The following is a 24429-nucleotide window of genomic DNA, read 5'->3' as shown; positions in this document are numbered from 1 at the left end:
TCCTAGGGGTCCAGAAAATCAACAAAAGATGACACTAATAAGGTACCTAGATAAAATTCTTGACATTATTTTTCTTTGGAAAAAATGTGTAATTACAGAAAAATTATCCCCCAATTACTCAAATTTAAATATTTTATGTAAGTATACTGTCACTCTCTTTAGACACCCAGAAGAGGGCATCGGATCCCATTACAGATGGTTGTGAGCCACCATGTGGTTGCTGGGAATCGAACTCAGGACCTCTGGAAGAGCAGTCGGAGCTCTTAACCACTGAGCCATCTCTCCGGCCCAAATTTAAATATTTTATTTCATGAAAATTCTGTTTTCAATTTTTTTTGGTTCTTTTTTTTGGAGCTGGGGACCGAACCCAGGGTCTTGCGCTTCCTAGGCAAGCGCTCTACCACTGAGCTGAATCCCCAACCCCCTGTGTTTTCAATTTTAATAGTGTACTTTCATGCCTTTGTTGCTGAATGCCTGGTACTTACGTTGAAATTAAAGTAATACAGTCATAGTGGATAACCTATCCTTTACAACTACTTGGAAGCAAACTTGTTATAATGAAATTTCTTTACATAGGACAGTAGAATTTTACCAGAAACCTTGACCAATAATACTCTTTTATGGTCTCAACAGAGCCCAGAGCTAAGCTACAGGGTCTCACAGTTTTCTTCTTTGTAACTGTGATAAAACCACAGCTAAAAGAAGGTTAGGGAGAGAAAAGCTTGTTTTCTCTTACAACTCTCAGGTCATAGTCCATCACTGAGGGAAGTCAGGGAGAACCTCAAGACAAGAATTAGAGGTAGAAACTGAAGTTTGCTCATACTACTTTTTTATATCACCCAGGATCACCTGCTCTTTCACAATAATCATAGGCCAATATGATGGAGTCACTACCTTAGTTGAGCTTCTGTCTTCCAAATGACTCCAAATTATGTCAAGTTGCCAAAATTTAACCAGAGTATACACAGAAACAACATGTGAGGGATTCTAAAACCTACTATCTTGATCCTGAATTAAAGTCAATTTAGAGAGAGAAAAGTAATCACTTTATACACATACAATGTGACATAGTTTAACACCCCCCTTCGTGTGTGTGTTTGTGTGTGTGTGTTGAAGAGAACTTCACAAAAAAATGCAGAAGTTATTTTCTCAGTAATCAACAGTGGAATTAATCCAAACACATAATATCATAAATTTAAAAATATGTTTTTTCTACTAAAGAGCATTTTATAACTAGATGTATTCACAATTTAACCAAAGGAAAATATGGTGACGCTTATGTACTTCTTATGAAAAGTATAAAAGAACTATAATATAGTTATAATAACCCATAGGTACATTTAAATGTGGCTTATTTTCATTAAACCTCCAAATCCTGAATAATGACGATTTAATTATCAAAAGATTAAAAAGAGAATCAAGATTTATCTTACCTAATAATATACTTTTACCATATAAATTATGAGCAATTAGTGAAACATTTGAGCATGTGACAGGGGAAATTTGATAAAGAGTGCTGAGGATTGGCATCTGTCTTTCAGAGCTTTCTGTAACCATTTCCACTGACTAAATTAGATTTAGTCAAGGTTAACCAACGGTATTCTATTATTATGGATGGGTCCCTTGGCTACACAGTTTTTACTTTAATCCTCCTGGAAATTGCAAGAAGCCAAATGAAACCTTTCACATACAGCCTGAGGGAAGAGGGAAGGCACCTTCGTTCAGTTCTCACTCTAGTAATTATGGGGAATTTCTCTCTTTCAGTGACATTGACTCATAAGTAACCCTTTATCAACTCTAGAGCTCAGCAGCTTGCCTCATGACTCCAACACTGAGACCATGGTAATTTTTATGGTTATGATATGAGCTAAATTTCACTGTCAAATATCAATTGGGAGTTGTAGGCTGTTTGCACATTTTACTGCCTCTGAAATCAATACTACCCTCTGGCAATCAAGCAGATGAGCACATGAGCTAGTGATGGAACAACTGGTTTCTGCATATCACTGAGATATTATAACTCCATTAGAAAAAGCTTAAACAGTCTATTAAATTTTAATGTAAGAATGACATAGAAAGTAACTGTAATATTCCCAGAAAAATTTAGGTAAAAATTTATATGTAGAGTATACTAAATATGAAAAATTATAAATATACCACTCTCCTACTAAAATCAACAGTCAACAATAATCTATATTTATATCTATATCTATATTTTTTAATACTATATGAAAACATCGTGTCTGTCACATGACCACAATCAAGCATCAGATGTTTTCTGATAGCTAAGGTTGGGTAAACACTCTATTGTGGTCATAACTGTATTCACATGTATATTGAGATACCTTCTAGTTTCATAACCTAAGTTGCCACTCTGGGAACCCCACATTCCACTCTCTGTGATTTTAACAAGAATGTCCTCACAGGATTGGTGCAGATATCTGCTATGACATTGGATATAAAATGATCTGTCAAGTAGAAATTATGGTGGTACAGTTATTATTGCCACATAGAAATAGAAAGTATGTAAAGGAGCTGCGTATTTTTGGAAATCAAATAAATCAAGAAAGTTTATTTCCACAAACTAATTATATAGAAATAATTTAGATCTGTGCACAGTGACTTTTTGATGCAGTTCTATTCATCATAAGTAGCCTCATTAGTAGCTTCCTGTCTCATGCATTATTGCATTTTGGTTTGGTCACATGTCCCCTCTCTTCTAATGTCCATGTGAAATAGCATCCCTTCCTGTTTCTATCATTCATTCCAGGGGAAGCATGACTGCTACTTCTGTGATGCCCACCCCGATCAGTAGGCTCCATATTTCAATCTCTTGTCTCACCCTGTCAGTGTGTGAAGTCTTACTGAGTTCTCAGTGATGCCATTATTTGATATTTACTACACTCACTTCCTTGGTTAGAATTATATCGTCAAATAATATCTTTATACCTTATTTATCTCTGCCACTGGACAGCAAGGTCCTTCCATTTGGAAATTTGATATGGATTTATTTTTAGCTCTACAAAGATAGGGAGGTGTCTACTAAACTGTCACCATCATCCATCTGTTTTCATGGTGATTGACATAAGTGAAATAAATGAATGTATCCTGACTGGTGTAATCAGAGAGATAAGTATCTATTCCCTGTGACAGGAAAGTGATGGTAAAAATAGTACATTCCAGAGTTATATTCTTGCCGCCATTTGCTTGTCATTGCACTGTGCAATGTATAACAGAAAATTGATGAGAAAGAGCTATTTTATTTCCATTTCTGTGTCTGGTTGCATGGGTATTCCCATGTGTAAGCTGCTACCCGTGGAGGCCAGAAGAGTGTACTGCATGTCCCGGGGCAGGAGTTATAGGCTATTTGTAGCTTTTCAACTTGGGTGCTGCTTACTGAAATGTGGTCCTTCAAGAAAAGCGAATGCTCTTAACTGCTGAGACTCTCTTCAGCAACTAAAAATCCATTTTAGCATTTGAAAAACTACCACAGATTAAAAGCAAACATGTATTTGTACACACACACACACACACACACACCACACATACACAAACACACACACGCCAAAATCTATAAACCACAGTACGTTTGGAAGAATTATCCACATAGTTTTGACCAAGTAAAAACAAAAACCAATAATGTGAAAAAATGGAATAAACCATTTTCTAAATAATAATGGGGAAAAGTAAGATTATTTTGTGAAAGATGACTACAGTCCACAATTCAAATGAGAATCATGAAACAACAACAACAAAACAAAAAATAAAATCCCAAAATGAAAACCAAAATAAACCAAAACAAAAAATTAAGAGAACAAAACAAAAACCACATTTACTTATTGAAATCAGTAAGCACTATCAAATAGGTAAGCTGTAATAGAGAGGATTTATTGCATTCTAGTAAAATAAATCAACCTGTATCATCTATCAACCGTCTTTCTATCATTTATTTCTCTATTATCTATGTATGATCTATCTATCTATCATCTAGCTATCTTTTATCTTCTATCAAATATGTCTAACACCTACAGCAACTCTATCATCATCAATGACAGAAAAAAATGACTTACTCAGTATGGTACGATATTTCAAGTACACTTGTTAGAACTTTTTGGGTCACAAACATAATGATGAACATTACATAATTTATTTTAATTTTAACAAGTCATTTTCAGCTATAGTAGCAATTTGTGATTAATTAGACCACCAAGTAATATTTCATAGAAATGATTTTATTGTTGGAAATCCAGGTTTTGCTTTTCTTGCCATTTCTTCATTCATGTTTTCTGGTTAAATATTTATTTAATAACTAACATGTAGGAGCTCTAAAGATGAGCAATAGACAAAACAAAGTCCATTATTGAATACAATATTCTCTGTGTTGCTTAGCAATCTCCTCATGCTTACACCATGTGCCCAAGCTACATCATTAGTTTGCTGGAAGCTGATTCCTCAGTTTGTTTCTTTACATACTCTACAACTGTCAGCATGGCAAATACTGAACTCAAAATTGGTATTCAGGGACTGGGATGTGACTTATGGATGTATAGCATGAGCACCTGAGTTCTGATTCCTAGACACTCTTCAAAGGTCAGAAATGATGGCATGTGTCTGTAACCTCAGGGTTGGGGTTGGGAGGGAGGCAGAAGTGTCCTTAGGGCTTGCTTCAGGTTCATTGAGAACTGGTTTCTCAAAGACCAAAAGTAAACAAAATAAATAAATAAATAAATAAATAAATAAATAAACAAACGAACCTATAAGATAAAGTTAATAACAGCTGATATAAATATCTGGCCTCCACAAGTACATATATGAATATAACTTCCAACAACATACTTATTTGCATTATTAATATGAATTACTTTGAAATATATGAGAAACCACTGAGTAACTTTGTTTATTTATTATTTATTTATTTATTTATTTATTTATTTATTTATTTTACTTTCTTTAAACATTCTAAGAATGTTGGGCATGTAGCACATACCTTAACCCCAGCACATGGGATCAGAGGTAGATATATCTGTAAGTTTCAGGCCAGCCAGAGCTATAAAGTGAGACGTTGTCTCAACAAACAAACAAACAAACAAACAAGAACAACAAAAAACCCACTGTACTTGAAAATCTAGCAATGCTTATATAAACTACTAGTTATTTGGTAAAAAACTGAAAGGAAGGCTTAATATGTTGGCATTTCCCACTCCGAATATGCTATATTTTGTCAACACCTTTAGAAATATAATTTGTTCTTAAAATTTCTTGGTCTGATTTCTCTTCTAGTTATAACATAGTATGCATATTTACAATGCATTCAATAAATGACATTAAATTACCCTCCTGAAATCTTGGATATCTTTTCTAGAACTGATAACCTATTGTATGTTGTTCTATAATTGATATGTGTGTGGTTAGGGTGTGGGGTCTTAAATAAATGGATTATGCATGCATGTAGAGAGCAAATAGAGACACAGAGTTGGAGCCATACTCACCTACTTTGCTTTAGATCATGGTTCCTTGTTCTCAACACTGACTACTTTGTCTATGATATTCCAGGAATGCTCCTGTCTCTGCCTTCCATCTCACTGTGCACACTGGGATTACAGATGTGCATTACCTTGCCCAGCTTTTACGTGTGTTCTGGAAGCTTGAGCCCAGATCTTCATAATGTTTAGCAAAAGCTTTATTCATGAGACGTCTCTCTAGACCCACACGTCTTTTTCAATGTAGTCTGTCTTTTTTAATTAATTTTTATTTGATATTACGTTTCAAATGTTATCCCCTTCCCTCTATGAAGATGCTCTGACTGCCACACACCCACTCAAACAAATCAGTAGCCTTCTTCTACTCAAAAGATAAACAGGCTGAGAAAGAAATTAGGGAAACCACATCCTTCATAAGAGTCACAAATAATATAAAATACCTTGTTGTGACTCTCACCAAGCAAGTGAAAGATCTGTTGCCAAGAATGTCAAGTCTCTGAAGAAAGAAATTGAAGATGATCTTAGAAGATGGAAAGATCTCACATACTCATGGATTGGCAGTATTGATATAGTAAAAATGGCCATCTTGCTGAAAGCACTCTACAGATTCAATGCAATCCCCATCAAAATTCCAACTCAATTCTCCATACAGTTAGAAAGAACAATTTACAAATTCATTTGGAATAACAAAAAGCACAAGATAGCAAAAACTATTCTCAACAATAACAGAACTTCTGGGGGGAATCACCATTCCTGACCTCAAGCTGTATTATAGAGCAATTGTGATAAAAACTGCATGTGTATTTGTACAGAGACAGGAAGGAGGTCAATGGAATAGATTTGAAGACCCAGAAATGAACCCACACACTTATGGTCACTTGATCTTTGACAAAGGAGCTAAACTATCCAATGCAAAAAAGACAGCATTTTCAACAAATAGTTTTGATTCAACCAAAGGTCAGCATGTAGACGAATGCAAATCAGCCCATTCTTATCTCCTTGTATAAAGAAGTCCCTCCTTTTAATTTCATCCACATGTTAGCTACATTTAAAAGGTTAAATTGCAATCATCCAGTTAATTTGAACATTTTGCCCGTTTCTAATCATCTTAAAGTAAACCAAACAGCCAGAAGCCCTAAGGGGTCTTCAACTGTATGAGTGTCTCTGTTGTGTTGTATTGTTAATGGTATAGGGAAGACAGAAACAGGAAATAGTAGCTGATCCTAATGTTTCTATTCTTATTCCATTGAAAGGCTTGAGTGTTCTTTTCCAAGAGTAAGGTTCCCACAGGCCACAGGCCAAAAGATCCAAGCACAGCCACAACACGGTAGTGTGCATTTATAAAGCACCTTTTCTAGTCTCTCTAGGATTTCCAGGGAGTTCAAAGGTTTCCTTTGTTTTCAAGATTAAGGCTTTGTATTGATGACAATAGTCAAAGTTTGTAATAATGCAATAAACACTAGAGTAGGTGCTTTTCCTTAAGGCTTCCTCTCCTTCAGGCCATCACTGAAACCAGAACAAGCTAGTAAGATGAGTGTCTGCAGGTACCTCTCTGCAGCATGATGTCTTCATTCCTGCAGCTTTTAGGATGGATAATTCCGCTGCAGTCTTGAACCTGGCTCCTATAGCTTTAACCTTATTGTGAGATTATAAATAATATACATAGAAACAAATTATCTGGATGGCTCCGGAAACAAGTAAAATGCAACAGAAAGTACATGTGTGTACATGAGAAGAAGTCATTCATTCGTTCATTCGTTCATTCATTCATTCACTCATTCACCCATCCATTCAAAATCCCTTCTAAGCATCAGCTATACAACAGGCACCACTCTTGGTAGTTAGGATGGTAACAATGAGTCCGAGCATCTGCCTCAAGGAGAGTTCCTTTGATAGCTGGGCTAAGTAGAGCCTGGCATTGAGATTTACATATTTAGATTTCATTCACTTTCATTACTAAGCCACTTGATATGTAAAGTCCATGGCAATGAAAGAGAATGAAGAAGTATAGTTTATAATACCCTATGGGAGTCTGGTCTTGACATTTAATCTCTGGAAAAAAAATATTCCTCCTGTATTTATTTTGTTGTTGTTTAATAACCTCCAGCATGTACAGTGGTTACAAAACTCTGCAATTTTGTATTTCTTGCTGATAAAAAAGTGAAAAGTGTTGACTCATGTTTACAGTCTCTTTAAATGCAAATTAAGAAAAATTCAAACAATTAATAATTTAAAAAACTGACTAATTGCAATTAACAACAAACTCAGAAAGGTACTGCAGTACTTTAAACCTTGTGAAGTGAAGCAGTGATGGGCAGGTCTGGGCATAGTTCATCGCAAAAATCACCACACTGATTACAGCCATTGTGAGGGGTTGTCAGAAACAGCGAGCAAATTACAGAGGGAAGGATCCACAGAGCCTCTACCGGAAATCACCACTATTATCATGAAGTTAACTGTAATTTTTTTCAGCACAAGGGCCAAATGCATTTTTTAAAAAAACATAGTAAGCAGGAGGTATACAGAGAAAATGTGCTTCTTAAGTCGATAACTTGAGGTCATCTTATTCAGTGAAATAAGTAAACTCAGACCACATGTTGTCTAAGAGTGCAAAAGCACTCTGCATAGAGAAACAGAACTGCTAGCTAATCTTTATTCAGCTTGTCCTACAGGGAAGTGGGATGAAAAAGAGATCTCAGGAAATGTCTCATTGAAATTCCATGAAATGGTCAGGAAATGAACATTGAAAACTTCATAAATATTAAAGGTGATACTCATAAAAGGAAATTTGAATTAATTGTATTTAGATTACCTAGTATTTTCATTAAAGAACATGTAGTTGATTGCAAAATATAATTGGTTTTGAACGGCTTCTGATTGACATAAACCAGTGTCAGATTAAAGATACTATACTGTTGGATCCAATAGCAGCTTTGCTGTGGGATAGCTGGGGGACAGTTTCTCATTCTTGGGTGAGGGGAGTCTTGCCATATACTGAAACTGCCATTCTCATTTCACTGCCTGTATATTTAGATAATACCTCCTTTATAATTTTTCATTCTCTTTGTGAAAATAATCATGCAGGACTTATTTATATTGTGACTCACATTTTCCAAAGCATTTTAATATTTATGCTATTTAAACTTTCAAACACTTAATTTCATTAGACAGAGTGAGGGCCAAGTTTCCCAAGCCTCAGTTTCTAAAGTATCAGAATAATAGGAATCACATCTAACCCTTCTGCAAAAATTAATTGTTATAACAGTCATGAGAATGTTATTTAACATATCTTAATTCTTTACTACTTTGTAGCATTAATTTCATTGGGTTACATCTATTAATGTTTTCAAACCTCATAGAGGCCTCTCAAAATAAGTTAATTAATTTTCCTATTTCATGGTGCATATAACTGAGGCATCAAAAAAGCAAAAAGTAATATAGCAGGGCCATACAAATATTATCTATCAAATAATGACTCATATCAAGCTTCCTTCTATTTTCCTCTCTCAGAAAGCACATTCCCACACTGACACACAGCTTCAATAAGACTCCTACTTCCACACCATAACTGAAAGAAATTGACTGATACTATCCAATGCAAAATCCCTCAATTCTAAATAAGCTCTTCATCATGTGTTAATCTGAACATGGGAGGAGAATGAATGCCAATCCAAACTACCATGGCAAAATTCATTAAAGCATGCTACTAGCAACTAATTAAAACATGTTTTTTATTTGAGTACATGGGCTTCTTCCTCTTAAGATGGGTTTCAAGATGTCAGCATTGGACATGAGTAAGAGAAGGGTCTTTACAGCTCTGGGCTTCTGGGGTTTGGCAGGCAAATAAGAAGAGTTACAGGAAAAACATAGCAAAGTGGCCATCACAAGATAGTCATATCAACCTTTTGAAACAAAGGTTGTAGGGTTGTTATAACAACTTTTTTGAAACAAAGGCATGATTGCTGTTTCCCCAAAAGGCAGTACAGGACCATTTGTTGTTAAGGTTAGAGATAGGGCACAGCCCAATCCTTGAGAAACAGATTTAATCATAAATGAAGAATGAAGTTGCTTGTGCTTACTATAAGGTGGCTTTAAAGAAAGCTGGCTTATCACATGTACTCAAAGTTGAGTGTATGAGACTGAGTCTTAATTTTCAATATCCTACATCATAGCCATAGTCATTGCCAATGTAAAAGTTATTAGAGTACAGCAAAAAAGTATGCGTAATTGTATAGTAAAAAGTCTAAGCATGTTTAAACACTATTTGGAGCTCATGTGATTGGATAGGAGTAAAAAAAGAAAGTTAAAATTTAGAAGTTTGCTATTCACAAAACCCAAGTATTTTTTAACCAAGTATTTGTAACTGCTGAGATCTTGCTAGTGGTTATGTATCATTCTACGCATTCACACAAACACATAATGTCCCACATAATTAAAATTGATTTTTACTTTAAGAACAGTACTAGATATTGAGCACAGTTACCTAATCTATTACTATTGAAAGAAATAACAAAATCTCAACCTAGAAAGTGATTTTAAAACATAAGAGGAAAATATTGATTAGCATAATAAGAAAATGAAAATATTTCTGAAATGCTCTAAAGACTTCTGTAGATGAAGGAGATTTATAATTTTAATTAAATCTACTATCAAGGTAATGTAAGTGAAGATAATAACCCCATAGTCAGAGAAAATAAAGCTGGCGTTCCATGAATCGAAAAGGAGAAATGGGCATTAGATAGAAGGAGGTGGGCAGGGGTGGTGTGAGAATACTGAATGGAGGTACTATTCCTATCACATTAATTAAGTATTCATTAAGTATTAATCTGGATTATTGTCAGTGCAGTTAATCCCCATATTGCAGTTTATGTTACAAATAAGTTACTCTTATTATGACCATAGTTTCAATATGCTGAAAAATTACAACATACAAAAATTGAATCCTCACATATATTAAACATTGCCTAAGGCTGAAAGGCTGATCACAACTTTGTTATTCTTGGGAACTGGAATGTTGAAAATTTAGAAGCAAGTTGTGCTAGTCTCCTTCATGGCTATTCACAATCTCTGTGTTTGACCGAATATCTTTTCAACCTTCAGATAAAACTTTGGACTGTATTAATACATCATTTGTTTCTACCAATCCCAAAGTTAAAAGTATTTGATAAAACCTGTAGCATACAGTTCTGTGTGTGGACAACTGCTTGCTTGGCGTTCTTTCAGTTTAATAGGATATTGTTGTGATTGTTGCTAATGATGCTGTAAGATTCAAACTTTAAGGAAAAAGGCCACCTTAGGAAAACACCAGGTGGTTGGGACTTTAACACCCTGTCCAAAGAATTTAGGATAACATCCTGTTCCAGGAAATGAGCTAACCGTGAAGAGGGAAGGGCCCTTTGCAGTCCCCCGTCTGCCTGCCAAAGATATTTCACCGTAGATGAAAGGGTCAACGTGCATCATCAAGGACCAACTCATGCTGTTGCCAAAGGCTGTCCTCCACAAGTGTATAAAAGGTGTGTGCTTTTGTTACAGAGCGTTGCCTCTGTCTCAATTACAGGGCCACCCCACTGCACTGGATCATTAAACCTCTTGCTTAATTGCATCGCTTTCTGTCTGTGTTTTCATGAGTGGAACCTCCCGGATATAGGGCTGATCAGGTCCTACAATGTCACATGATTGGGAATAGTTCATGTAATTGCTTTTGTATTGAAACAGATAGTTGAGAGCAACCTGAATCTGTGTCCCATGGCATTGCTAATTCATCTGTGACAAAGAACGAATAATCTCTTAATCCCTATGAGATGAGCACTGTCTTGCTTTCTTCACACAAACTTTTATTGTTGGGATCAGTTCTTTTCATACTCTTAAATTTATTAGGCAACTCAACATCCTGTTGCTGTAAAATTATATAAAAACAATGTTGTCTTTTACCCTATACTAGGTCTGGCACCATAGTGCCCCCATGATATCTGGTAGATGTCTTCATCTCAGTCAGCAAAGTGTCTCAGCCACTCTGCTCCATCCCATACCACACTGCTGATGGCTTCTCACTAAGCCTGGCAACAATCTCTCTACCCATCTAGTTCCCAATGCAGGTTGCCACCATGCTAGATGCAGACATCTCCATTACGCAGTGGCCCAGTGTCTACAGCCACCACATACTCTCTTGAATTCAATTAAATCGCCACATGAAAAAACACACAATAACCTATGATCCAATTGATAATATATAATTGCCCACTTAAGACATTGAAATCCCTGTATACATCCATCCCTTAAGAACATTCATAACAACCTGTAAAGGTGCAGAGAGGAATCTTAACATCCGCCTCCATATTCTCTCCGCTGCTTCTCCCTCCCTCACTCCAGTCTCCTCCGGTCTCTAAAACTTTTCTCCCGCCCATCCTTCCTTCTCATCCAATGACAGGCCTCGTTCTATCTTGTACCTGCCTTCGCCTGCGTAATGACATCATCCTACCACATCCATCTTTGACGGACACAGTTTATAGTTAGAGGTGTTGACACATAGGTAGAGTATAACAATATACTCATGTCAGAGTGACATGTTTGGAGCAGAGACTGCTTCACTTTGCTTTATATACATATATGCCTGACAGAATTCTTTCATATTAAAGAAAGCCTAAAAACTGTGTGTACAAATGAAACAACTGAGAGTCAGTGCTGTCAGTCAGCATGCCTGCCCAACCTAGTGATTCAAGTACTGAAAGCCCATAATCAGCTCCATCTATGCTTGAAGATTGCTAAGAATCACATTCAAAAACTGCCTTTACAAATGTGAACTGCAAACCAAGTATTAAATTGCCCCATCTTGTTGATATGGAAAACTGTCAACAGCTTCTGTAGTGTATGCAGGTCCAAGTTAATAATCTGTGGATGCTTCCCTTCTATTTTTCTTTCTTTTGCCATGGGGGGAGGGTTTCTACTATTTTTATTTTGTATGTAAACCACTGGGGGAAAGGGTCTTGACTGTGGCCACACTGGAGTTCTGAGGGCTTCAAGACACTAGCTGGGAAGTCAGGTGACAGAAACAATGATTCAGAAACAATCATATGACTACAAAGCAGTGATCTCCAGCAGGGCTCCAGGTGGTCAGGTGTGTCTTTGGACGCCTAAGGAAGCAGTGACATAGGAAGGACAAGCATTGGGCTGTCCTTGAGCTGCTTTGATGACATCAAAGACAGAGAGAACCGAAACAACTGGTGGCTCTAGGGATCTCTAGTCCATGCTTTACTTGGCCAGTGGGTCTCTGAAAGACCTGCCAGCAAACTTGGCTTTGCTGCCTAGCTCTTCCTCAATTCTACAGATCTGATTGTACTCGGCCAGGTGCTCAGGTGAGAAAGGGGCATCAGTCTTAATCTATCCAGGGCAGAGCTCCCCCCAACCCCACCCCTGACCAGGTCAGTGATGAACGTATCCTCAGTCTCCCTAGTTCACTATGATGCCCCAGCCATTGGACTGGGCCAGCTTACATGACTGCATGTACTCGGTCACAGAGATGATCTGATTTACTTTGAGCAGGAGGCAGTTGCAGGACTTCTTGCTCACATCCTTTGCAATCCATTTAGGATTGGTTACTGTAAGATCATCCTCCACCACCAGCATGCCTGCACTAACTGACAACTTCTGCCAAGCTTCCCAGTCATCTGGTCAAAAGGGGTCTTCAGTGGATACCACTGGATACTCCTGGATGAAGGACTTGTTCGGGTCAGCCTGCTGGAGTCACCTGGAGACTTGAAATCCAGGCCATACTTGTCAAACCTGTAGAACTCAGAGGCAGCCACGTCCATGCCAATGACAACCTGGTCAGTGTAGCCAGCCTTTGCAATTGCTGTCTTCAGCAGCTCCAGTGCTTCTTTGTTCTCCAGGATGTTAGGTTCAAATCTGCCCTTATTACCCACATTGACAGAATCTTTTCCAAGCTTCTCCTGATGACTTTCTTCAGGTTGTGGTAAACCTCTGCTCTACGGTTTCCCCAAAACAAGATGCCCCTACAGGGCATGCTCTTGCATGACTAAATTGTTGCCTGCATGAATACCACCACTGATCACACTGAAAGCTAGGACCAGCAGGATGACTTCATTCAGGGTTGCCAGCTAAGTCAGAAATGTGAGGGTAAAGGGGCACCCCCTTTTCACAGCACCAGCTTTGCAGACAGCCAGAAACACTCCCAGGATGGCATTTGCACCAAATTTAGATTCATTCTCAGTGCTTCCCATCTTGCTCATCAGTTGGGCAATTTTCTCTTGTTCCACTACATTCAGGTTCTTGCTAACCAGAGCAAGTTCAATAGTGTTATTGATGTACTCCACAGCCTTTGAGACATCCTTCTCCAAAAAATGCAGGTTCTAGAGCTTTGTAGATGTCAGTGTACACACTGCTGGGCACCTCACCTCAGAAGAAATCTTTTGTGATGTAGAGATCCACTTCACAGTAGGATTCCTACAGGAGTTTAATAACTCTTTGGCATGGATCTTGAAATAGATGTGGTGAACTTCTGGCCACAGGATTGCTGAGAAGGAAGGCCTTCTGTATTTTGTTGACACAATGTTTATGCAACAGGATACTTTAATACATCAACACATTGTTCTACTTAACTATCTTCCCCGTTTTTGAATATCCTTGTTAGATTAAAACAATTGCTACTTTTACAAATAAAGCATCCCCAGGCATGCTTGGTATTGCACATCCATTTCATTCTACGCTCATACAATACAACCTGTTTCTATCAATGAGCAAAATGACATTTTATTAAAACGCAAGCTAGTATGTTTGAGACAAGAAATCTCAAGATTATAGGGCTAGTCTGTTTACTAAACTCTTTTTTGCTCTGACCCAAAGTGATCTGAATGCCCCCTTTATAACAGTTTATTTAACACAATGTTTGGAAGTACTCATTATCTGTGAAACCTTGCCTTTCTTGCATCCACAGAATAAAATGATTTCACTGCTAATCTTAAAGCACATTTCTCAACTAGATGGACTATGGTCTTGTTACTATAGTGACTTTTAAATTATTACTCTTTCAAACAGTATTTTAGAAATATTCTTGTTTACTACTTCTACATTTGTAATAATACTTTTACTTGTTTGAGTTTTCTCCTTTGCTTCTAAATCCTCTGAGACACTGATGGGCTGTGTAACTGAACCTTTACTCTGAGAACTAAGTCAACCACTTAATGTTTCTTTAGGACTTCTGCTGTGGTCATCACTATGTCACACACTATCAGAACTTATCTCATCTGATGCCTATAACATTAAAGATGGTGTAAAAATGACCATTTTCATTTCATGGATGAAAAGTTAAAATATATAATTTAGGTTGCAAAATGCTGGAAATAAGAAATAAATGAGTAAATTAGTAAACGCAATGCAAAGAGCTGGGATTTGAACCCAAGAAGCCAACTGCGGATCTGTGAGACTGCCTTTGCATGGGAGGAATTGTACATAACTTCTAAGGGAGAATGAGACAGCACTTTCCAGCAGTATAGAAAATAATGAATGGATGCTTCCTAGCTGTCCTCTGTGATTTGCTCCATTTGTCTTCAGAGCTTTCTTTTATCTGTCAGTGCTCCCCACCCTCTCTTTGGCAGAAGGAGCAGCCTCCCTGGAGGGATGTGCAGGGCTGCTATCTGACACCACCCAAATCCACACCTTATTCTACATTCTCTTGACAGCTCAATTCATCAGCCTGTCTATCTGTTGTGGACTCAGTTCTCTTCAGCTTTGATTTTGAAAGTGAGGCTCAAACTGTCTGCTTTTCTGTGAAGCTGTCTATTCCCCCAGGTTCACCAACCTCCTTTTGCATGATGGAGATGCCCGAGTTCATTATCCAAGGCTGCTGCTAAGTGAGATTTCCTCCTTCCAAAGACCTTCTAGACTAAAGAAGCTCTTTCTATACCTTTGTCATCTTGCAACCACTCGCTGAGACAGATGAGGCACACAGCATGTTCTATTTGCATAACATTTACATATTATTAATAGAAACACAGGCCAGTATCTCAAGGATGACATTGAAGAAAAGTTGGTTCACATTTTACAATATAGCTCTACAAGATGATCCTCATTATGGCCTCTTAGAGTAAGTTCCTTGTTTCTCAAAAGGAAGGTGATTTTTATGGGTGATTCTTAGGTTGTACCATTTTTTAAAAAGTGAAGCTTCTTTTGTCAGTCTGATTGGCATTGGATAACTGCTTCAGTTTTGTTAGAAGCAACCAAAAGTCATTTATTTGAGCCACGGTAAAATGCCATGTCTCTAGAGACTATTTGTTACGTTATAGGAAGGATTCAAGCCTGAGTTTAATGAGATTTCTCAGACCATATGTCTGTTCCTGGAGGAGACATGTTCAGCAGTCTCCTCAATCAGAGGAGCAGAGTTCCTGCCAGCCTCATCCAGTTGCCTGCCCACTGGCCAGGGAATCCATAGGAGGAATGAAAGCTGGCTGTACTTTCTGGGTTGCTTGTGTACTGTGATGCAATGTGCTACTCAATTGCAATTTCTTTAGTTCTTCCTCAAGTTTGACTTCAATTATGTTCCTTATTTCTCTAAGGACTTTCACCCCATAACTTCTAGCTTCCTCTCTTACTTTTACTCAGAAAAATGACTCATCGCGACCTCTTTCAGGCAGAAAGAGTGTATGAGCCAGAGGGAATGGAGGACACCAAGAGAACAAGGCTCTCTAAATCAACAGGATCAGAGACCTGAGGCAGCATTAGTAGGGTGTGTACAGGCCTGTATTAGAACTGAACAGCCCCAGAGCTGAAAGGAGAAGTGGAAATATGCCCCCATCTCTATTTCCACATCCACTTGCAAATAAAACTTTAATGTAGCCCAAGGGAATGTCACTGGGGAAACAAACAGGTCTTCTTGGGGCTGGGGTTATAACTGGACAAAGTCATACATATACAAAACAGAGCTCATACTATCCCAAAGAAGAATAGGGATTAAAGACCGGGTCGGTTACTGGCCTTTTCAGGAGCTCTGAAGTGTGGGTAATCAACCTTTCCACTGCAGAGGTATGGGCACAAGGGTAGAGAGTAGAGGGGACCACCTGGCTTTTGTCACAAAACTCAGGGCCTGGCACTAAGCCAGGACACACAGACAGAAGAGAAGCCTCAAAAACCACCCTCCCAGGAAACCAGGGACTACTGACCAGTCCCACTGTGATGTGAAACCTGTACTCAGGGGCTATTGGAAAGGGAAGGTAGCAGAGTAGGAACAACCCTGGGGAGCCGTCACTGAGGAATGTCGCACTGTGGTACTTGGACATGTGGAAACGGTAGGTGGGAGGTGGGCAGCTTGTATCTGGTTTCATAAACGCCACTGCGGCCAATGTATTGCATCCACTTGATTATACCATGGTCGCTGTAGTTCTACGTAGGCTTGAATATCTTCAAGTAGCGCACCTTAAGGCCAGAAGGCACGATGGCACCTCAAAGTTCATGGAAATGGGAGAGCCGAGCCCATTTTTCTTATCATTGGTGGGCAGGAGCTCTATCTCCGCGCTGACCTGTGATTTGTGCTTGATCTTACATACAATGGCGTTCTTGGTTCTTGCCTTGTACTTGATCTTCCCCTTCATGCAGATCACTTGAACTCCGCTTGTGTTTCAATGAATGGGATTTGGATCCTCACCTCAATTTTCTGGGCCAGAAGTGAGGGCTTGAAGTTGGACTTGATGACCACCTTGATCTCCAGTTTGATGCATCCCACCTCCCACACCAGGGATCACCTGGAAAGGATGATGCCTTTGGTAGTACGGTATCTCACGAGTTCAAATTCTCCATCACGAGGGATGAAGAGTCAAACCTGCTGAGTTGCACAAGCCGGTGGAAGAGGCAGTCATCAGTGGTGATCGACTGTTTACCACTCTTGTTTGCTTCTTCAGCTGTGCCTTTGCCCTGCTTTTCTATAACAATCTTGTCAATTCCAAATTTGCACTCCGGCATGCCACTCATTGCCACCTGGCCCGACACATGGGAACTCGGCACCTTCCCCTGTGGGGACATAAGCATGTTCACACTCACCAGAACATCTAGAAGAGTTCATTCTGGCTATATATGATGCCTTCCCACCACCAGCCAATCTGCCTGGTCACCTGGCTGGTGATCTGGGACTGCTCTTCTTTTATCTGATGCTGACTCTTGAAACCCTGTTGGATGATGAAGGTTTTCAGTGCACCTGTCTCTGAGTTCTGTGAGTAGCCAAAGTCCAGAATCTTGTCCAGCAGCTCATATATGAGCAGAAAATTGTTCTTGATGTCCTCCTCACTGATCTTGCCAAAGTAAGGAGTCATTACATCACACATCTTGTGAAGGAATTCAAAGACTATGACAGCATTGACATTCTGCTTGGTGACTGCTGGCAGCCAGATGTTGGACGGCTTCACAGGGAAGAAGCTTGTGCGGTTGATTTTGTGACAGGGCTGTGCACCTGCTGCCATGCATGAATAACACTGACCCGAAAGGCATCCACTGCATTCCTCCCAATGGCATCTCTGTAGACTGAGGAGATAAGCACCTCCCCCTTGTGATTATAGATGAATGAGCATGGTGGCAGCTCAGTCTCTGTGACCCATTGCTTTGAGAACAGACCTGGAGTCAGCAGCCTGCACAAGACAGGCAGGCCTGGCCACTCTTGGATCCCTAGGTGTCCACCCACCCCCAGCTCGCCTGTCTGCTGCCTTGGCTTTCTCTGCATTGCTCACCACAAACAGCTCTTAATGTCTGGCAGTAAACAGCCAAAAGAAAAGGAATTCAAGGGTATCCTTGGAGGTGCTTTGTCTCATAATGTGTCATGGCTCCTCCCCCTCCTCTTCCTCTTCTTTTAAAGATAAATTTTATTTATCTTAATACACACACACACACACACACACACACACACACACATCACACAATTTATTGCTCTTATTTTTTTTCCTTCCAGGTGCTTTGCACGTATGTTTCTAGCTTCCCCTTTATTTTTTATGGGATTCCCGAGTGCACAAACAAGCGGCATTTTGTTTCCTGTGCCTTTTTGGGGCTCCTTTCCTTTCGTTGTTTTCCCTAATTCAGATGTTTTAGTTTTTGTTTTCTCTTATTTTATTTTACTATTATCTCATACTAGCCTATTTGTTTTTTAATGAGAGACAGAAAGGGGGTGAATCTGGAGGAATCTGAGTAGAGAGAACATTAATCAGAATATATTAAGTGAAAAAGAAAAATGCATTTTCAGTAAGAGAAAAAAATAAAAATTAAAAGTGTCAGAAAATTAACCTTTGACACGTATTTCTTCCCATATAAAATAAATCTATAGCAGCTGATGAAATAAAAATCAGAAATTGAAATGAAACATGAGGATGATTTGCTGTCTGGTATGAGTTTTTAACATGGAATTGATAAGTTTATTACAAGCACCAAACAGGAAACTTAAAATAACGGTATTCTCACCATTCATAGACTGCTGCTTGGACTTTGAGGTGAACTTATACAAAACACAATATTCAGGAAGATCGTTCTGTTCTTGTTTTACATCATGAAAGTCAATCAGAGATGAGAAGGGGACAGATAGTACAGAAGTAGAAAGTGCCAAGGATCCAGAGGAATGGCTGCTGGTCCTTGAGGAATAGCATGATAATAAAGGCCGCCAACAACGGTGTAGCTCCCAGTACCCAGCTGTTATCCCCGTGTGTCTCTAGAGTGAAATCAAAGAACCCCATTTCAATGGAATTTCCCAGGCAACTTGGTATTTTATTAATTATGTTTTTTCACAGCTATCAATTTTATAGATAACCAACAACAAAGGGTGTGCTCTGGAGAAATATAAAATGAGAGTTGCTGACCAGAGAGAGCATTTACTTTTGTGCATGAAGAATTCTTCTATCAAGCTGCTTGACTTATATTATCCATGTTAGTGTATCTTGTTTCCTCTCAGCTGCTAGGCTGATGAGCAGAGCTCTTTACCATATAGCTAGTAGATGGGCTGTTGCTGTCAGAGAGGAGGCTAATTTGCGCTTCATTTCAAATGTCTGCCTCCAGCTGGGTCATGAAAGCTAGACAGGACCTTTACGTACTTCATATTTTCTAAGAAACCTGCCAGTGTCTCGCATGTATGCACATGACCAGTGACCTTATATAGATCACCATTAAGGCTGCACATAAAGCTCTTGTACTCATACCACCTATAATTAAGCTGAGATATTTAAAATACAGTTTTTTTCCAGTATTCTTGAAAGTTGGTGCATCCAGACATAAAAATCATGTTTTTCCCAGAATTAAGAAGAATGATAAGGTATGGAAAAATAAAATAGTTAATTAACAGGGAGAAAAAAATTTCTAGGAATGTAGTGTTCTGAATGCAGTCTCTCAGCTAGCAATTGAACATCATAATTAGTGTTGAAATAGAAATTCAACAAGCCAGGCTCCAAGTGAGGGCTCAACTGCTATCAATATCATGATGAAAACACTGTGGTCTACACTCAACTGAGTGAAAAATTGAAACGTAGGTCATGCTTGCTTTTTAAAACGTTATAATTGTCTTGAATTATATATACATTTATTCTTTACAGGTTGATATACATATGCATATACATATATATGTGTGTGTGTGTGTGTGTCTGTCTGTATGTCTGTGTGGATGTAAATTGTTTATGCTATCTTGAAAATTCCCATAAGCTTAATAGAAACTTAGTCTTAATTTTCTATTAAGTCTATTTACAAAAGTATCCAAAAAAACTAATGCAAAGTTTAGTTTGCGTAGTGCGTAGTCTCCATACGTACAGGACATTGCTGTGGTTTTTTTTCTTTGTCTTTGTTTTTGTTTTTCTGGTTGCAGGTATCACCTCCATTCACTGTAACCACTTCAATGTTCGTTTTTATAGTTCCAGAATCCACCTCTCTCAGGATTTATCATATTTAATTAAATAGAAACACAGATGCATAAAAGCAACGGATACAAACAGGAATCCTGGTCTTTAAAAGCTTGCTTTACCCGTGGGATTCGGCTTTGTGTTCGTCTGGCAGCTTAGACGCTGTGTGGCCAGTTCTTCCAGAGCTTGACACGCTTTGCCATGCCTAACTAGAAACATAGCGTGCTTCTCTAAGAATAAAACTGTGAATTCACTGAATGAAGTATCTAATAAGGGAAGAGCCTCTTAACTATGCTATAAATTAATATTTAACATTTCCAAGCCTTAAATTAAGCAAGGGGGAAACATTTGTGCTGACAGAAACTGGTTTTTCTGCCGATTGGATCCACAGTTTTTAAGTATTCCAGGAATGGATCAGTAAATGTATATTAAAAAATCAAATTGGATCAATTCACTGAGAAAACCAAACAAAATCAAGACAAGTAAAAATGGAAAGACAATCATTTTTATTGCTCATGATATAAAATAGCCAATTTTCTTGTTTCAATTGTTTCTCTTATGATAAATGAATAAAAATTGAAAGCTGAATTCTTTCTGAAGGTCGCTTGGTTTGAGATGAGAAGTGAGCATTGAGTGACTGGTGTTCCCTGGTTGTTATTATTTCTGTTTCCTGGCAACGTTGTTTTTCCTTTAGATAGGAGGTTAAATTTTACTCGATAAAGAAAGACTTAAGGTCAGGGTTAACTGTTTATTTTGTCTGAGTTATTATTTTTTTTATAAAGATACCACTGTGGACTGAAAATTGGCACACTCTCTTTAAAACGCTAACTTACAGATGATTAACACATGCTAATCATCAATTATTGAAAAGTGGGTTAAAGGTTATGAGCTCCAGCAGGTTTATGGATTGCCTATAAAGATGTTTCTAGGAGCAGGAACTGGATATAATTCTGTTATGCTTCCTACTTCAACAGAACTCTGACATTGTTTTATATTCATATGTTCACCCATGTAGTGCTCATGCCAGGGAACATGCTCCGAGGACCATCATGTGCATGAGTCACAGGGATCAAACTTAGGCCCAGGCTTGGTGGCTGATGCCTTTGGCCCCTAATGTATTCTTCAAATACGTTCTATCTCCTATTGACTCAATTTTATCAGACTTGTAATATGTAAACATGTATGTTATGGGTACAGTTCTGAAGTGTTTGTATTTTGTAGTAATTCATTTTCCGTAACTGTCGAAACGTGAAGTTAGACAATATTACCAGCTTTAAAATGGGAGTGGGTTTGACATACCGAGGATATTCACCAAAGTGTACTGAAAAAGTTTTGTTGGTCACAACTAAGAGTCACCTCTGGTGTCTATATACCCCTAAATGCCCTGTCATAAAAGAGGCAGGCTCCCATTAAGAGTCGGGAGGAATCAAATGGCAGCCTTTGCATTTTATACGGAAATCTTTAATTTTGATCATATTTCAGGTAGTATTTTTAGTTTAGAATGAAGCACTTGTGAAAGAAGACGAATGAAAAAGAATACTGCCTCCATGTACTTACATAATATGCTTTAGTATAAAGTTAATGCAAGCTCATGATGCCTCCGGGCAGTGTCTCCCTTCCCTGGGATGGCTGGACAGGTAATATATTTATAGGAGTAAATGTGAACCAGAAAGACCATGGCAGCTCATCATTTCAAGAGAAAAAAGTGCAGAAGATGAAACTCTGGTTGCCTTCAGGGTTCCAATCCTTTCACTTTTTATTTCTGTGACAATAAGACTCATATTTATGGCTGTGCTCTGTTTTGCTGAGTGTGAAGACAGAATTATAATGAAGTGTCAAAGAAACATCTTTGAGAAGAAACAGCTCCTCTCTGTAACCAGTGAGAAGAAAGAGCTGCTTCCAAGGTCTGATGGCGACTTCCTGGTTGCCATCTTGACTACCTCTGGAGTCAACTACAACCCAGAAGTGGAGGGCACACGTGTGAGGCAGATCCTGAGGCTGGAAGACACAGGCTTTTGATGTGGATTTTGATATGGGATGGCATACACTTTTGATCCAGATCTTGAGGAGTCTCATTTACCTTAAGGTACAGTAATGTGACAACAGTGCCAAACCACTATCGTAAAACTATGGTCAAAAGCACCATTTGAAGATATCAGAGTTTAAGAATAAACTAAAATACAATGTAGGTACTATATTTTAGATCAATTTAAGAAAAATAAAGATGTATTATAAAGAGCAAGGTATTCTAATGATAAAACATTAAGTCATAAAGTGTCTTCCTGTCATGTTTTGTGAAGTCAAGTATACATACTGCAGTGTAGAGCAAGAATTCAGGAAGAGATATCTGGAAATGGACCCTTCAAAGGCCGGCTCCACATGAGGAAAGGTAATACTTACTAAATCAGCGTGACTGATCAGTCACAGTTCCTAATGAACAGAACTTTTGCAGAGTAGACATTATGCAACTTCACAAAACATAAACAGATTTCTGTCTGTATTAATATATGTGATATATTTATGTGTAGTAACCAATAAGATGTCTTTTAAATAAGTATTCAAAAGTATTTTTCTTGAGCAGCTGATAAGAAGTTATCAATTCCCCCACCTTTCTATATCCATTTTAATACTTCATGTAGGAGGGTTGAAAGGATGAATGGAGAAGAAAAAGAAAGATGGATTCAAAGATAAATTCAGAATAAAAAACTGATTATGAAGAAAAGTGAGTTTAATAATACATTTTTGGAGAAGCCATCATAATCAATAACTTCCCACAGCTTACTTCACAAACCTTATTTTTCACAGAGCTAGAATGAAGGCAACAATTAGATACAATCACCAACCCTTTCATGCATTAATACCAGTGCAAATTAACTCCTACCACTAAAATTACTACTTCTGTCTGTCAAAATCTGTGAATGCTATGCCTTATTGCACTCAGGGCATAATTGTGTCTCCTTGCCTGTATTAAACTGACACAAAAATTCAATATTAATTAAAACAAGATCAAAACTGTCCTCACTGTCCTATTGATAGGGGCTACCATTTGTGACAGGCTCAGAAGAACCTAGATTTAAGCAATGCCCCCACCCAATGATGAATGCTTACCTGTTGGTGATGTCTACTTTTGGTATAGAGTCATGGATATCTACACATTTTATCTAGAGTATGTAAACAACATTGGCATAAGGCAGGAGATGTCTAGGTTTCTCTACATATCTCTTTTTATTTCCACACTTTCTGTATTTTATTCGTGCTAATTTTCCATAGGGCATTCTTCATGAAGTAAACAGTAGAGAGTCTGTGACTATAACTGGAATCCTTTTACTCTGGGGCCTCTGATGCTTCCTACTTGCGCTTGTGCTTTCCGGCCCTCTGACAGCAGGGCCCGAAGGCTTTGAGATCTTCTCCTCACCACTGTAGCTCATGCCTGGGCTACTGACATTCACAAAGTAGTGTTTACTTAACAATAAACATTAGATGGCTAAATAATACTCAGAAAGAGGCAAACCAAAAGTAAGAGAAGAATCATTTTGTTCCTTAATAGTAATAACACTTAATCAATAAGATTAGTAACAATTAATAACATTAATCAGAGCTCATCACTTATCTAATCCTATTTTTCTAGTTTAAGTCCAGAATATAGGGAAAAAAGTTACAGCTTAAACATTTTGCCAATCCTGCAAATGTAAATAAATTTGTCTTCTAGAATGGTGTATGTGGTGTGTGTGTGTGTGTGTGTGTGTGTGTGTGTGTGTGTTTGTGTGTGTGTGTTTGTGTGTTGAGAGAGAGAGAGAGACAGAGAGAGAGAGAGAGAGAGAGAGAGAGTTCTGAGAGTGCATGTGTGTGAGAGAGTTATTTCTGACCTCAAAGTCTGAATAAGACATAGAGAGCATGGGTTCTACACTCAAATGGCTTGGTTTGGTTTATAGAGACTCATGTCTCCACGAACGTAGGAACATTATTATATTTAAAATTCTCAATGTTGTATCCCAGAACAGAAACATAATAATTATGATAATACATTAAGTGGATTCTCAGTGAAGGCGACTACTGCTATCATAGTGTCAGAGCCCTAACTCATG

The 24429-nt window shown here is 38.2% G+C and overlaps 1 protein-coding gene and 1 pseudogene across 45 annotated transcripts in view; both read right to left on the bottom strand.

Moving 5' to 3' along the window:
* Nrxn1 (neurexin 1) overlaps positions 1 to 24429 on the bottom strand; it is a 1143874-nt gene that overhangs the window by 777144 nt on the left and 342301 nt on the right.
* LOC148005022 (AP-2 complex subunit mu pseudogene) lies at positions 16668 to 18284 on the bottom strand (annotated as a pseudogene).

Source organism: Rattus norvegicus, chromosome 6 (genome assembly GCF_021556685.1).
Source record: "Rattus norvegicus strain SHRSP/BbbUtx chromosome 6, alternate assembly SHRSP_T2T, whole genome shotgun sequence".
Taxonomy (NCBI): Eukaryota; Metazoa; Chordata; class Mammalia; order Rodentia; family Muridae; genus Rattus; species Rattus norvegicus.
The sequence above is the reverse complement of the archived record's forward strand: the minus strand, read 5'-3'. Positions and strand labels throughout refer to the sequence as shown.